Consider the following 4,578-nt stretch of genomic DNA (forward strand, 5'->3'; position numbering starts at 1 on the left):
TAGAGACATTGCATTGTAATTGTAGTTGTATTTAACTTAATGATTGTTGGTTGTTGTGTTCATAGGTACTTACTACCTGTCTCCAGATATGTGTGTTTAGAGAACGAAACTGTGTGCATAGTTCTCTATTAGCTGCTCATGCAACTCATCTCAGGGTGGGTTTGGTTGCTATTGAGTGCTGCCTATCATGGATCAGGTTGTATAGGAGTTGGTAATGGCTCTTACCCAGTGTGTGGGGCTACAGAAAATACAGCTGTTGTTATCACCTGTCAAGTGGGGCAAGAAGAAAATGCATATACACAAATAAAAGAAAAAAACAAAAATAGCAAAAAGAAGAATATAATAAAAGAGAAAAACTGGCAGCAGCAAGAAAAAGAATGTAATAACTGAAGTGAGAAAAAAGAAAAGGAAAATAAAACCACAGAAGAGAGACATAAACAAAATGAAAAGAAATAAAAACACTATTCAAAACTACAGAGAGGGAGAATAAAAGAGAAAGAGACAAGATAACTGAAAAAGAAGGGGAGATAAACAAGGAAAATAAAACTAGGACAGGGGTGGGACACAGAGAAGAAAACTGGAACATTACTGCAATATAAGGAGTTAATGAGGTGGGAAGGAGGAGAAGAGAGGGTGGTGGTCCCAGTCCTAAATGAAGTTTCTATAGGCGTATGTGTTGTTTATGTTCAGCATAGCCAATCCAGAATTATTCTATGCTGGTCCTAACAGTGGCTGAGGTTATGGTCTATATTCCCAGAAGGAACTCCCAGGCTCTGAAGGCAACAGAAGGTGGGTGGTTGGTTATGAATATTTCAGCTACTCTAGCTCAGGCCAAAGTTACCAGTCACTCCTTGAAAGCCCTATACAAGGTTGCTATGAGTTGGAACTTAACAATAAACAACAAAGCACAGGCCATGGTCTGGCTATACATACTCTTCAGGTCTGAAGAAGCACAGTTAACCTACTTTCAGGACTTAACAATAAACAACAAAGCACAGGCCATGTTCTGGCTATACATACTCTTCAGGTCTGAAGAAGCACAGTTAACCTACTTTCAGGTGTCAGAGTGATGTACCTAGTACCTGACTCAGAAGGGTACAGGTGCAAACTCTATCAGAGCAGGGGTTGCACTGGGGACCAATAAGAGTGGCAGATGATCACTCAGTTCATGATGGGAGTGTAGGAAATGAAAGAGAAACTCAATTTTCTTGTCATCAGCCAACAGTGTGCATTCGCACTGTCACACCATTGCTTGGATCCAATGTTGCTCAAAAATGATCAGGAAGATTACATTGAGTCAGGCCAGCCAAAGGTTCACCCATCCATCTCTTGTCTTGCAGCCTTATATAGATTATTATCCTAATTAATATTCAATTTACTTTTGTATGTTTTCCTCTGAAACCCAGTGTTCCGGGATTATCATCTGTGTCTGTTTTCTTGGTATCTCATATCTTTGTGTAGCACATCTGCCTAGTCCACCATATTGCTGGTTAATCTGAGAATATAATAATATTTTAAATGTCTCATTTTTATTTCTCATTTCAATTCAAATTTATAGATATATGTTCTGTCATTCAGAATAATATAAATGATGTTATACATATCATGAAGTCTGGTGTGGTGCAGGATAAGCACAGGACTGAAAGGTTGGATTGAACTGATAGATTTGCAGTTTTAAACTCACAAGTCTCTCCTTGGAAACCCTATAATGGAGCGCTATGAGTCAAAACCAACTTGAGGTTAACAGCAACAGCACACATAGCATACACGCCATATAAATTAGGAGGCTTCAACATTTTTTGGAAAATTCCATTCCCTTTCAATTCTATTTTTCCATTTAAAAAAAAAAAAAATTTTATTGTTGCTTGGGAAAAAATTCAGTCTGCACTTTTTGAAATTGTGCAAAGTATCATCTATAATGTTTTGAGGGCTCAAACAGAGAAGACAAGTAAAGCAATACTCCAGAAGGAAAGTTACCAAAATGAGAAGTTCCTCAATGTCATTCCTAGGTTCTGATCAAGTTCTAAAATTTTAAAAATTGTTTGTCTCCACCAGACAAATATGTTTTCAATTAATATAATTGTGGTATCAAGCTTCACATGTGAAAACCTCAGAAGTGGCTGAAATAAGAATAACAACTTCATGCTGAAAACACCCATTTCCTCTCACTCCAGAGTGCATAGCTGAAGAAGGATAGGCCAGTTCTACCTTGCTGAGAAAGAGATCTTTGCAATAAGACCACTATCTCTTGGATTGCCTCCAAGTCATCTTGTGCAAAAAGCAGGATGATATTTCAGAAAAACAAAAAAACAAGATTCTACTGAGAATTGGCTTTTAGGAATAAAACTGATGAGTCTTCCTCTTCTTTTTAGTCTTTCTCCCCACCCCTTCCATGCCCCAAATCTCAAGAGAATATCAGTTCATGAATCCTACCATCTTCTTCTATCACTAATTTCTGAAGGAAAAAGTTGGTAATGTAGAGGTTACAAATCAGGCTGTTAACCTCAGGGTCAGCATTTCGAAACTACCAGTTGTTTCATGAGAGAAAGATGAGGCAGTCTGCTCCTGTAAAGATTTACAGCCTCAGAAACCCTGTACAGGGTCGCTATGAGTCAGAACTGACTCCACGGCACATAACAACAACAACAACAATAGTAAATATCATCAGGAATGCCCTATGGTAAAATGAAGGTTATTAAAGCATGGACTCCCAAGAAAATACATTTACACATTCACTCTCTAAAGAAAATCTTCATAAGGTGATTAGTAATCACCACTTATAGCTGAGTTATGCTATTTACCTATTTTCCAACTTTTTTATTCATTCTCACCTCTGTCAGCTTCCACTGAGAAATTTTAAAAACATGTTAAAAGAATCATGAACTTGATTGAAATATCTGTCTCTTAATTTTATACTTAATATTGATGAAACTACTTTAGCAAAGTTTTTTTTTAAGTTTCACAATTAAAATAAGTGAAAAGATACACAAAATAAAAGTATTTCTCAACTTTTAAAATTCTATCATCATTTGATAATATTTACATACCCACAACACAGTTTATAAGGAGTTCTGGTAGCATAGTGGTTACAAATCAGGCTGCTAGCCTCAAGGTCAGCAGTTTGAAACTACCAGCTGCTCCACAGGAGAGAGATGAGGTTTTCTGTTCTTGTAAAGATTTACAGCATCTGGAAGCCTGTACAAGGTCGTTATGAGTCAGAACAGACTCCATGGCACATAACCATCATCACCAATAACCAATATATTGTGAAAAATATATTGCATTTTCTACATATGATTTTTTTTAACAGATTAAGTATGATACACCGTGGATTATCTCTCAAGAGGATAAAACAAGGTGGTTCTTGAGCAGCTAATTAAGAGTTTAGTGTTGGAATGAAAGCAACAAATGTCAGCTTTTCAAAGCTCCTACCTAATCAAGTTCCCAGGTTAGGAGATGAAGAAAATTAGTTTTCTTCTTCCAAAGATGTATCAAGCAAAGTCTTTTCCAATAAACAATTGAATCTTAAGAGGTCTCTGTGCTACAGCACATACTATTGGCTGTATGCTTACACAATAAACCACAGAAACACACTGGCTCTGATGGCTCCCTGCAGAGGCCAGACAACTGGCCCAGTCACTTACTTAGTGTACTTAGTATAGTTGTTGGTGGCTTCTTCTGTCAGCAGGACTTTAAAGATGATTACTGTGTGCCCACACTCCAGGAAGGACATGCTCAGTGCAATCAAACATTGCCAACCCAAATAGAATGCAAAACTCAGATAAACTATGCTCAACACAGCATTATAACCATATACATCACCATATGCCCTAGTCCTTGAACATGAAAAACTACAATGTATATGTTGCTGGAACACAATAAGGATCAAGATTTAACCTACAATTTCCAGCCTAGTCCATTGACAAAGTCACTCATAATTGGCTGCAAACTCATAAATGTAAGGAAGGGTATGTAAGCAAAGATAAACTGTAAGCTGGGCATCACATTGAGGAATTCATTCATTTCTATCAGACGTTCTACATCTTGGAAGACTGCAGTAAGTAGAGTGGAGATGATTGCAATAAAGTGGGTAAGAATCACCCTGACATAGCACGACAATTTTAGGTTCAGGAATCCTTCCATGAGAAACTGGTCAGAATATGTGCCTGTGTAGCATGCCAGTGCAATGCCCTCTTTGGAAATATCCATTAGTGTGGAATTATCATCAGGGAAGAGGTCATCAGAGCTGGGAGAGCTGCTGTTTTTACAGACTTGAATCAACTGATTGTTGGTTTTCCCAAAAATTGCTTCTGCAAAGACTGAGACTAGATGATGAAGGAAACAAAGAGTAATACAGGATTCAAAGAAAAAGTACTTATCAGCTTCTCAAACTTCTTGTTTACTGGTCCGATTTATCTGTCTGAACGAGACTAAGACAGATTGCAGTACCTGTTGTGTGACAAGATGACAGATCCCACAATGCCCACAGCCTACTTGGGCCTATGGGATGCTGCAGTCTAACAGGATAACATAAGCATGCCCTGAGTACCTGACTTTGGCTGGCTTTAGCTGTAACAT

At 37.8% G+C, this 4,578-nt stretch overlaps 1 pseudogene; it reads right to left on the reverse strand.

The window, feature by feature from the left end:
* Positions 1-3,640: 3,640 nt before the first annotated feature.
* LOC102829163 lies at positions 3,641-4,209 on the reverse strand (annotated as a pseudogene).
* Positions 4,210-4,578: the final 369 nt, after the last annotated feature.

The sequence above is a fragment of the Chrysochloris asiatica genome, unplaced genomic scaffold (genome assembly GCF_000296735.1).
Source record: "Chrysochloris asiatica unplaced genomic scaffold, ChrAsi1.0 scaffold00351, whole genome shotgun sequence".
NCBI classification, from domain to species: Eukaryota; Metazoa; Chordata; class Mammalia; order Afrosoricida; family Chrysochloridae; genus Chrysochloris; species Chrysochloris asiatica.